This window comes from Calidris pugnax, unplaced genomic scaffold (genome assembly GCF_001431845.1).
Source record: "Calidris pugnax isolate Ruff unplaced genomic scaffold, ASM143184v1 scaffold95, whole genome shotgun sequence".
Classification (NCBI taxonomy): Eukaryota; Metazoa; Chordata; class Aves; order Charadriiformes; family Scolopacidae; genus Calidris; species Calidris pugnax.
Genome location: NW_015090885.1, coordinates 2,838,644 through 2,851,165, shown reverse-complemented (window position 1 = coordinate 2,851,165; position 12,522 = coordinate 2,838,644).

Here is a 12,522-nt window from a genome sequence, read left to right as displayed (position 1 = left end):
TGAGGTAGAAATGTAAAGTCTTTGCTGAACTTGGACTTAACTGTTCTTTTTTATAAAGGTTGGTAAATTTGCAGGGAATTACATCAATCTGGAGTCAAACTTTAAGTTTGCCATGGGGGCATAGTATAAAACTTTCCTTTTGATCACGGCCATGGTTTTTATTTAAAAAATAATAATAATGTGAAGTCTACTCTGCAAAAGTGTTGCAACTTTGAGCAGATATCTGAAAGCTTCTGCACTATTCTAGCAATATTAGTTATTGAACTTGAATAATATGCATGTAGGAAGGGATTGCAGGGTAGAGGACTCACTTGAGTCAAGTGTTTCTATGACAGAATTAATATGAGCTACTGTAGCTTTAGATCAGCGTTCTCTGATGTAATTGCATGGCTTAGGAAACCTTGTGAAGTGATATTGAACTTGTAATTTTCATTCAGTTTCCTCTTTTTTTGGTGACGTCCAGTGCATACAGACTTCAAGTTGAAATACTGCTTTTGAGTGGCCATTGACTATCTTATAAATAGTACTGTACACATTTATAGATTTCAGGCAGATAGGGTTACAAAACCAGAATAATAGTTTGAATAGCCAAAATAGTAGTTCCTCAAATACCACCAGGGGAAAAATCCATTATATCTTTCCATGTCTACTTTCAAATTGCATGAAAGGAGTTTTTTTCAGCAAAATTAAGTGTTCAAAATTCTGTTACTCAAATTCGTTTTGTCCTGGAATCCTACAAAATAACAGGAGGGATTGGCCGAAGCTTTAGATATCACATTGTGAAAATGTATATTTCTTATTTTCTTGTTTAATCTGGTGTGTAAACTATGCTTTAGATATCAAGCATGAAAAATGAACACAATAATAAAAAAGAAAGAATACTAGATATTAACTCCAGGAAAGAATCTCACTTTCAGTTTAAAGCCAGACCATGAAGGAAGGTGGCTGGACGAGTAATTAAAGCTCTCTTGTGGAATTCTCTTGTGGAGGCATTTTCCTTAGTAGGTTTAGCCAAATGTCTGTTCCTATAACTGCCACCCAAAGGTAGAGCACCTGGTAATTATTGTGTTCTGTTTCAGTACAGGAATGTTTCACAGAGAAAGTTATATAGGTTTTACTCCTAAAAATTGTGAATGTGTTTGGGCTAAAAGATTCTAAATACAAGTAAAATGCATTGTGTTGTTCACCACCTCTCCAAATAAAGAGGTCACAGTTTTTTGTCTCTTCAACAAATCAAAATTTTCCTAACCGAAGTTGCCATATATTAAGACATGTAACTATGTATCACATATTGATTCTGTCCTGAGAATCACTGTACTTTTAGAAAGTGGTTCTTTTGGTTATCTGGTTATGTGAGAGAATACAGTAATGCTATACATGCATTCAGAATTCATTAAAAAAGTCAAAGGAACAATGTGGATTTACAGATCAGAAGCAAGTAGGCACATTGGCAGGTGTGGCTGTGGGGTTTGCAGAAAGCCTTAGTGACTGATCGTTATGGAGGTAGGGTGACTGACTACTGGTGACTCAGTCACACCAGTAGGGACTTCACCTCTCTGTAAATCAGATTATTGCAGCACATGAGATATTTCCTATCAGCGGAAGGAGAAGCTGTTTCCTTCCAGTGAGTTCTTGTGGACTTAAAATATTCCTTGCCTACCGATAGTTTTACCTACAGCCCAAAGGCAGAGCACAAGGAAGGCTCTGAAGCTGATCTGTGAGGTCCTTCTGTGCCCCCAACCATGGCCGAGTTTAATGATGCTCAGGGCCCATGTAACTATTGGTCTTTCCATAAAGCTTCCAAGGGTGAAGGATCTGGCAATGAAGGTGAAGGCTCTGAACAAGGAGTAGCCTCACCCTTGGTTTGGGTGGAAGGAAGCCAGGCTCCTGTGTGATGCCTTGGAACTCCCGTATCCTCCTGAAAAACAGACAGGGCTGTGCTGCCACTTGCATCTCAAACTAAGCAATAGGCTTTTTTCTCAGAGACCTCATTGATGTGAAAAGGATTAGCTAAAGGTCTTTCTACTGGAGAAGGTAGTCTGGGGCTGGGAGAGACATTTAGGAGATTAATTTCTGACTAACAATATACCTAACTGTTATGTGTTAAAATGTTATGTCTTACCAGTCTACAGCCTTCCTAATACGGAAATATATTTTAAGTGGGTAATCAGATTTATTTTCAAGGGTAATTTTGCCACAACAATTGTAGAAAGCTGGTATTTGAAAATGAAGGCAGAGATTTTTCTCAAAGCAGTGCTGAGTAATTACAGTCTTCCTGGTGCTCATATATTGCTCTAACTTCATTTTATTACCCAATGCATCTTTCTTTTTTCCAATTAGCTTCAAATAATTCCCATGCTTGAACCTTAGAGCAGATTCAGAATTATAGAGATGACATTACACAGCCTGTCCTCTAGGCTTGCAAAACATATTTCTTTTAAGGTGCCAGGAAAACAAATGGAGAAACAACTTCTGTTGAAGAGTAGAAGTACCTCCAGGTATCTATTTATTTCAGATTACTGTTTCACATCCAGTCATAGGGACTTTTAAGTCAAAAGGTTTCTTTTCTGATGTAGGCACAACGTTATTCATTTTAAAAGCATGCCTGTTAGCAGAAACTTTACTTATGTTCACTTAAAAATGTGTCATTTGGAAAATTATGTAATTGGGTGTTCCCGTTCTGGGTGATACTTATACATCAAAAGAATTTTCTTTTGGGGGAAGTATTGCTAAGTGATTGAGATCATTTGGGGCACCTATAAGTGGAAAAAAATAAATACTGAAACAGATCAGTGTATTGTACTTTATTGTTGTACTACTGTAGATAAGTTTGCTACTCTGCAGCCCTGCCAGGGACTGGGGAATATCTTCATCAGTGCTTGGACATGAGTAGCTTTTTTGCCTTCATCTCTATATAGTAATTCCTAGTGTAGTGGGGTGGACCCCTATCAGCTGTACTTACTAGGGTTGTTCTTAATCTGTCATAATGAAGGGAAGGACAAGGAACAGAGGGTAACGGATGGAAGAAATTGTGTTTGCTGTCACATCAGGGTAGTGGTGGGTACAAGGAACAGGAGGTGATAAGTAGAAGAAGTGATTGTAATATTATGTTCTTTGCTGTGATTTGAGGAATGTTTTGATGCCTTAATAGAACAGACTATTTTCCACTCAAATGGAGGAAGAAACCTTTAAGGCTGAAATCCTACAAAAACGTATGTGCATTCTGAACTTGGATTGGAACTTTAATTTCCTCTCTGATCAACAGATGCTAGGGCACATTCATATGCTTCCACTGAGTTTATTAATTCTATAACCTTTTTTCTGCGATGTATAAACATAGAAGAGTTTGGGATGAAAATATGCTCATAAAAATTACCTTTTGCCATAATTCTCATTCCATGTCCTGTCAGAAAACAACATCCTTATTTGTAACAGGAGATATAGACTGGCACTCTTTGCCTGAATGGTATTCACTGTTATTACTTCACTAGTTAACAATGCTAACTACAATGTGATTCGTGTCAGCATTCCTGCAAGTATCTCTCAGTAAATCAAAGTAGGTATGCCAGGGCTGTTACTCAAATTCCTTTGGAAATATTTACAGGAGTATATCAAACCTGTTGAATTATAGATACTAAATTGCTGGGAACATACTCATGAAAACAAATCTTGTTTGTATAAGAAAGCAGGCACAATCATTCTTTGAACTGTACAATAAATCTTACTGCTCTGAAAAGGCTGAAAGTCATTTGCATTTGGAAGAGGTAATGAAACACATCTTAATAGACTTAAATGTTCACCATTTTTAATAAAGAACAGCAGAATATAACCATTTTATAGGTGTGATCAGGTGAGTTCTGTGAAATTAAGGTTTGGTTCTGCAGCTGGATCTTGTTCATTGCCAAAACTTTCTTTTGTGGCAGCAAATCATGCAATAGACTTGCAGACAAGTATAGCATCAGAGCTATTATCTTATGGAAATAAACAAGAGCCATTTGTTTAGTCAGCAAATGTATGCTTAATAAAGAATACAGATGACTACAACATTTTCAGAACTGCTGTTAACTTGATTGGTAAAATGGTCTCTTTAAAGAATTTCACTGAACTCAGGAACAATAAAATATAATAGAATTGGTATCCCCAGGGGTTTGCATGATACTTGTATAATTGTGAGAAATTAGCTTTAACACAGCAACTCTACCCAAAGGTAGAGTTCTATGCAGCTTCTCTTTTAAGACATAGTTAACATTTGAAAATATTCAATTTTCTTCACTTGTTTTAAAAGAAGACACTAATTTCACATGCAGCTTTGCAAACTCCGAACGCAATCCATTCCTGTAAGAAAATGAAGCTATGCCATAATAAAGTCTGAATGCTATTTCAGAATTAGTACCCAGTGGTTTTTTTTTTGTGACAAAGAACATGGGTGTCCCAGGTGAAAACCTTTTTCCTTCTGAAGAAAAAAAGTTAATTTTTTCTGTCTCTTCTTCTGCCTTTCGTTATAAAAATAATTTTAATTTGTCTATGAGGAGATATTTATTTTTTCTCAGTACCAATGCAGAATGAAAAACAAATGCCCATCATATCTTAAGGAACATCTTGTTTATACCACCTATCTACATTTCCATTACTGTATATGTGCACAGCAACACTGTACACTCGGGGAAGGGGATGGAGGTATTAAAAATTCATTTGATTCTTCCTATAGGAGTCTTTTTATGGAAAGATAGCTTTTTCCATCTTTTATAAGTTACTGAGACATGCTGATGTTTAAACTGTGGAGGTGCTTTTTTTTAGACTTTGACTATAGAAATTTTGTTTAGTTAGGGGTCAATTCAATTCTTCACAGACTTTGTAATATTTGATTGCGTTTTTTCGAAATTGGCAGGTAAACAGGCATAAATGATAATAACAAATAACCAGAAATAAAAGCAATGAATAGACAGTTGTATAAGACAGCACCCACCTACAACTTTCTCTTCTGAGTTATTGCAACTCTAGAGAAACAGACTGAAAAGGACTCCCCCCTTTCCTATTAAAAAAAAATAATCAAAAAGAAATCTACTCAGGTGCAGCACTACATTGTCTTTCAGAAGAGTCAGGGGGATTCTCATGCGAGGCCCAAGAAACTGTAAGATTTGCTTGTTATTTGTGGCTATGTGTATTTTAGGAAAATCTATCATATCGTATAGAGGAAAGAGAAGAGTAAACCCAGTATCTATCATTCTTCAGCCAGAGCCCATTTGATATGTCAGAACCTCAAGAAGAGCAAGAGAGCTGCCAGTGCTCCCTGGAAAGCATGACCTCATTTTATGTAGTCTCTTTTTCTTGTCACAACCACCTCTTTGTTGCCTTACCTGTCTTTGGTGCCAGGTAACCTTCTGCCCTAGAAATCTTCCTTATTCTGCCCTGCACCCAGGTGCCAGCCCCATGACCAGAGCTACCATAAGTCAAAAGCTCCCACGGTTTCAACCCCAGAGGAGCCTCCTTTGCAAATCCCCATGCTGCACGGCAAATACCAACCAGCTCCTTAACAAGCCAAAAGGTCTTTTGAGAAGGTCTCTGAATTGTTTCATCCACCTGAGAGCTCCTTTCTGAAGCAAACAGTTTTGATGCTCTGAATACCAGCCCTTATATCTAGTCCCCAAAGAGCAGCATCTTTTTGAACTGAAGAATCAATGATGTTACCTAGGTGGATTATTTGAAGCCAGTTTTGTTGTTGCTCTGTAACCTTAGTTCAGTGACAGACACTATGATGGGGTAATTCTTCTGATTCATTTGCTTCCTCTTTTGTTTGTTTTATCACATTTCGCTAACCTGTCCTTTGCTTCTGATAGTATCTTATGTGATCTTTCTTTCAGTTAGATCATCTTGTATGATTACAGAGACATTTGATAATGCTTCTCTACAATATTCAAATGCAAACAATACAATATAATATATGCCAAGATATTTCAGCTTAGAACCAAACAGAACTGAAATAAGAAAAGAAGCTGGTCTGTGATTTGTTGTCCTTTGACAACGCGAGGACGATATTGTTTTAAGCATAAAGCATGCCTAAAAGTTGCTTATATTACTTTAATACGACAGCTAGGTATGAAGGTGGCAGACAAAGCAGTATAAATTATGTAAGCTTGAAGGCAGAACAATTGCAGTGGAAATCAGAAACCTTAGTGTGTATAGCAGTCAGGTCTTTTAACTCAAGAAAGAACATGGAAAAATAGCAGCAAAATTATTCTGTGACATTCGCACTCTGAGACAACAGCAGAAGCAAGCAAAGTGCTTTGAAATTCAACACCTATACCAGGAGTATTTTAAAAAGTGGAATCACCTTTTCTCCCTCTTATTAAATACTAAATACTGCTACTAGAAGAAGGAGATGCGTTTGAAATTTAAAAAAATTCAAGGGGCCTTTTACAGCCACAGTTCCAGAGGAATTCTGTTTCAAATTAAAAAAAAAAACAACAAACTTTCCTCTGTCCCTAGGTTCATGTTATAATTTGCTTTCAGCTGGTCTCAGAGCTGCAGGGAAGGCCAATCTCCAGGTGCAATGCATTCAGGACACAGCTTCGGTTTGAATTCTGAATTGGGTTCTTGTGGTGTGAGGAATGTTCTGAATATTTACATGTGTTTTTTCTCAGAGCACCACTGTCCTGAAATGCGCTACGTTTTTGGATTGACATAACTGCTCTGTAGGAGCCATTTGAGTCTCTCAGGTAAATGCAAAACTAGTATTAGAGTCTTAAAATGTATATTGTGTGAATTCTCTTTACTTACCTGACTAACCTTCATTTTCAAAACTATTATAATCTGTTGTGTATATCTGTCATTAAAAGCTCACCTGTAAGCTAATAGATTGTGACAGCTTTTTTTCTTTATTATTTGAGCAATCCTGGGCTAGAATGTGCATGAATTTGTACAGACCTTGGAATCTATGGATTATTCATCGATCACGAATGTGTGCTAGGACTGCAAGCTGAAAATCCCCTTGAGAGTTTTATTGGAGATGTTACTGCATTTTCAGCCTCACTTCGAGATGAAATAACATCTTGATCATTTTTATTTTTCTCCTTGAATAGTCAGCACATAGCATTTGAAGAACGGTTTGTAAAGGTAACTTCATCATCATTGTGTTAGAAAAGTAATTCATCTTTCTCTCCCATTTTGGGAGTTGTATGTTTTCTTAGGGAAGATGTCCCATGGAAGAGTGTGTGTGTCTGGGGGTGCCCTTGCTGGGCATCTGGGAGAGTCATAGCACCTTGTTAGGAGCGGGAGCAAGTGCCATATTGAATGCAATGATTTCTCCCTTGGGATAGGGAGAGAAATCATCACAGGGACTCACAGGGGCATTCAAGTATTTTCATAGGGTGGAATTTACTGTGCAGAGCTTTCATTTTCAGCAATAAGTTGTACATTCAGACTCATTTATTGTTTCACTACATTTTATGGATAAAAAAAATATTTGACTTGTTGGCAAACCAAACACAAAAGAAAAAACAACCTACCAGATTTCTAATAGCTTTATATAATGTTTTTATTTTCTTTGTATAATTTTAAGATTTTTGCAGTTCATTGCATGTGTGGGGTAGGAGGAGCAAAGATATGAGATCCTTAGAAAACTCTCCAGGGACAGGAATCTTTCTTCCAAGTTCTGACTGCTACTACCACACCAGGACATAAAAGGAATACATCTGTCCCCTCTTGATGTAATTTGAATGTGAATTTGATCTTCCTAAGGAAGGAAGATCAAATACCTTCTATCCAAGCACAAATAAAGAAAGAGAACTGGAGAGTATAATACTGTTTGACGTTGTCGGAGGTAACATGTAACCTACTGCTGAGCATATGTTACAGACCTAGCTATGTCAATATACAGAGAGTGTGTCTATTATAGTCCCACCTAGAGACCTTGATTCTTCATTTCAGACAGTAGCAACTGAAATCTTCAGCTCTAGAGATATAGCTGTAGTTTGACAGCCTTGACCTCAGTCTGTACACAAGGGATTAAACATGCTTGTTCAGGCTGTAGACTGTGCAAAGAAGGATTTATGTAGTGCTCAAGTGCACCCCCTCTTTGAGTCTTTGTTAAAATGGAAATAGCAGCAAATTGGGGAAGAATCTACAGGGGCTTACTAATGAGTCTAAGTGCTATTTGATACAACATGCATGGCTGGCTGCAGGTGGTCCCAAGCTGCCTGTCCTTATTCTCCATGCTTGGTTAGATACGAGTCTACTATTCCTGGGTGGGATATAGAGCTATCATCCATTTGGCTCTGATAGTTTTACAGTACTACTGATCACAATAAATTACCTGTACTAATGTGAAGAGTAACTCGATGAGGACAGTTATTTTGTAGCAAAGCTAAACACCACATGAAGAAGGAATGGAAGAGCATATATTAGAGATTTTTTTTTGACAGGCTAATGCAACATAAAATTTTGTTGTGCTTTGAGAGAGAGAGGTTCAGAGATGCCGCTGGAGAAGAGAACCAGTCTCTGCTGGAGTCGTGTACCTCCTCATTACAAATGTCCTCACAGGACCAACAAGACATGAAACTGCAGGAATAGCATACAAGATTTTTTCAGAGTAGTACTTTTTTTTTTTTTTCATTTGGAAAAATCTTATAGTAATAGAAATTGAAGATTTTTTCTATATCTGTTAGGATTTTTTTTTTCTGATTTTGCTGAAAAAGCTATTCTAGAGCTAAATGTTGTGCATGAATAGGGATTTACTTCTATTAAAAAAAAAACCAAACAAACAAAATCCCAAAAACTAACTTAAAGAAAAAGAAAAACAAAAAACTTTAAAATATCAGTAATTATGGGTCAGGAGAGAGATATTTTCTCTGTCCAAGTCTAGCTGTGAAATAACTGACCTGGAGGAAACTACGGTCACTCTCTGTCCTTGCAAAGCCCAGCATCATACAGCTGTTGTTATAGCTGTGCACTGGACATGGTTAGCATCATAACTTTAGCAGGTTTTATTGTCTTTCCTTAGACAGATATGAACATTGTATATTTGTTCTTTATACATTGTTTGTTCCTGGAAATCAATAAGAAAGTTCAGACAATGCAGTAGTCTTATTTCCTCATGTTTTGAAACAAAATCCCGTTGTAATGCCTGAAACATCTTCAAATGATTTCTCCTGTCCTGATTACCTTCTGAGGGCCATAATATGCCATTGATTTTATTTCTTTTTTTCTTCTTCTTTTTTATATTTTTTTTTTTTAAGGTAGAGCTTCCTACTGAAATCAATGGGGAGTTTGCTTAAAAATCAATAGGGTGTTATGGCCCTGAAACCTAGACAAGGGTGGCTCTTTAATCATATCAGAAAAGGTGATTAAGATGCCACAAACAAACCGCTAATCCGCAGGCATAGGAACAGGTGTTAAATTAAGAGCAACCATCTTTACCAGAACCTAACTTCATTTCATTTCAGTGGGAGCTTTGCCTGAAAAAGAGCTGTATAATCAAGTAAGAAATGCGAATCAGTGTCATCAGATTTATTAATCAAACATTGGTTGCTAAGATAAGGTCACTTACCAAGAGCAGGTTGGTCTTTAAATAAACTACACAGGCAACATCACTGATTTATTGGTTCAAAGAACTTTGGGTCCCTGGGGACTAGGAAAGCAAGAAACGAATCTGGCTGTTCAGAGCATCAAACTGCCTGTTCCCAAATGAACAGGCTAAACTGACGAAACAATTCCAAGTCTTTCTCAAAAGACCCTTTGGAGCTTCAGAAAGCAGACTGGACTTTGCATATCAGGGATTTACGGAATTACTCCCATGGGAAACAAGTAAGTGGAAGCACAGATTGCTTCTGGTTATACCAAACCTTCCCGTAGTCCGAAAGGGTTGCATTTTGATTCTTTTTAGTAAGCTGAAAACAAATAAGCATCTTTAACATTTCTTATTAACCTTAATTTTTTTCCCTTTGGAATCTGCAGCTTAGTTGACTTAGTTGTTGTGTGAAAGTCTCCCCATTGTTTTCAATAGAGCTCCATACCCATGCAGGGAACAGAAGTTAAGAAGACCCTAACCAGGAATTTTTGTTCACCAGTCCCATGCTAGGGTATCTTTTTCACAGTCCAATTTTGCATATGGTATATTTTTGGCAACTGAGTAGTAATAAAGCCAATAAAACTCTTGATAATAGTTTTGTAAGCAGTATGGCAAATAGGGAGATAACTGTGTTTAAATAAAAATGTAGAGACTGAAGACTAAGTTTCTCCTTGTAGCAATAAATGTAGTGATACATTTATTTACAGTATTAAAGATATTTCTGAGAAAATTGGTCCTGAGGGAAAATGTAGGCAGAATGTGTATGGTTGCTCTTAAAGAGGTGGTACATGTGTTTTCTCCTGTATCAGTTGTACCTTAGCTCTGTGCTTAAGGTTAGAAAGCTGGTCATGGTATGAACTTGGTTATTATTACTTCTCTTGGCTACTTTTACTTCATCCCCAAAAGTGAGTTTGAAGAGTTGTAACAATTTTCAAAAGCTGGAAGAACTGGAATCCAGATTAGTAGTTCAGCCTGTAAATTCAAGAATCATTTATTTTCTAAAATCTGCTTATATTATTTTGCCACTGAATACTGAGCAAGGCTTTTGTTCATTCTCCATACGTGGTCACTACTGCAAACAAATAAGTTTGCTTTGTAAGCTTGTTACGAGAGGTGCAGTGGAAAACAAGGGATGAAAAGAACCTACTGCATCTGTGGTTTTATTATTTTTATTAAGAATTGTTTTCTCCCGAGAACTCTCAGCCTGTCAGATTAAAAATGTAAAAAGACCTTTTACTCTAACAGTCTCACAGTTATTCCCTTAGAAAAGTTATCTTTTGTGATAATTACATTTTACCATTAACAGTTGTTTACTAAATGAACAGCTTTTCTCTGCTGCTTCTAGTCTTGACGGTTTTCCTCTGATAATTTGTGGTTACAGTGAAATATTTAGAATTATGCATTTGCCTTCTGTTTTTTGTTTTTCTTGTTTTGTTTTGGTAGTAACTGATCTTGGTTGTGGTTCAGGTGATTATGGCCTACAGGAGTAGTTTAGGAATTATGCCTGAAGTAAGGTAGCATTAACACTGCTATTTGCATTGAGAAGAAAACTGCAGGCTCATTCATTTTCCATGTTAATAGAAAAGGAATTGTTCTCTGAAAGGAGGAAGTTCCCAGCTTCTGGGATGCCTTAAAGAGGCAGAACTTCAGGATGACATCCACTCCAACACTGAGTAACGTGGTTTTTTGATGGAGCTATTTCATATGTGAATGTGTGTGTGATCTCGCCCTACAAAAATTTTGCTTTTTTTCAGGTTTGTAGCTAAAATGAATGCATGAATGAACCTCTGCTCACATATCAAATTGTAAAACTATTATTACTATAGCAAACCATAATGCTTATTAACACCGATAATATTTGATCAAAAAAAATTCCAAATTATTTCGTATGGTAGTGGCATCATTACTCTTTGAACAAAGAAGAAGATAAAACTTTGAATAGGTCAATCTGACCAGGCATCTCTACATAAAAAACAAATAAATATTTTCTCATTTTAATTCAATTAATTTTTTTAATATTTAAGCAGGTTTGTTTTGCATTTCAGCTGATTCAAAATCATATTTTGGCATGATTCCTTTACATTGAAATATATGAGTCATAACAAACTTGATACAAAACCCCTTTCACTTATAAATCAGGATTAATAACATTTAAAATCTTTTGAATGTGAATTAAAACTCAGTTCTAAGCCTTTGATTTTTGCATATACTTGTGAACGTCAAGAATTTCTGCTGTATATCACTTAATCACATCTGCTCAGTTCTGCAAAAAGCTGCTCAGAAAGAGCTGAGAGAGGACAGAATTAAAGGAAAAACAACAATACTCAGGACTGACTAAAAATAATGCTGGGATTTTAAATTATTAAAAATTTATGTTTTCCTACCTCTGCTTCAAAGGCAGCCTTCTGTTACTGAACGGAGCTATGAACCTTCAGCCTTCTAAGCTCCTCCTAGAAACCTGGGCCATCAGTAATATACAGTATCGAGCTAAATCTTCTAAAAAGTTTTCCGTATTATCCCTGTGATTTGGAACTTTTCTGTTTCTGCAAATGTAAGTCATAATCTTGGGCAAAAAATTCAGATCATGCTAGTAAATTTGTACATTGAAGAAATCTGAGTGTGTAGCTAAAAAAAAAAAAAAAAAAATCAGGAAAAGAGCTCAGGCTGACAATATTTTTAAAAGTTCAACCATAAGAAAGTCCCAGCTGTCTTAAGAATAGGGCAAAAAAGTATTTTTCATAGTGGTGGCATATCTAATTGACAGTGCCCTTGCCATCCATGTTACAACCTTTGTTAGAAAACACATTAATAATTCAACAGTACTGGTAGTTGGACGAGATGTATTTCTTCATCACAGCCCCTCATACTCACTTTCTCCCCCTGTCTTCCCCAAGATCTTAGCATAGATTTACTAGAAAGGGTGAATCAGCCTTGCTGGTCTGTAAAATGGGTTTCAA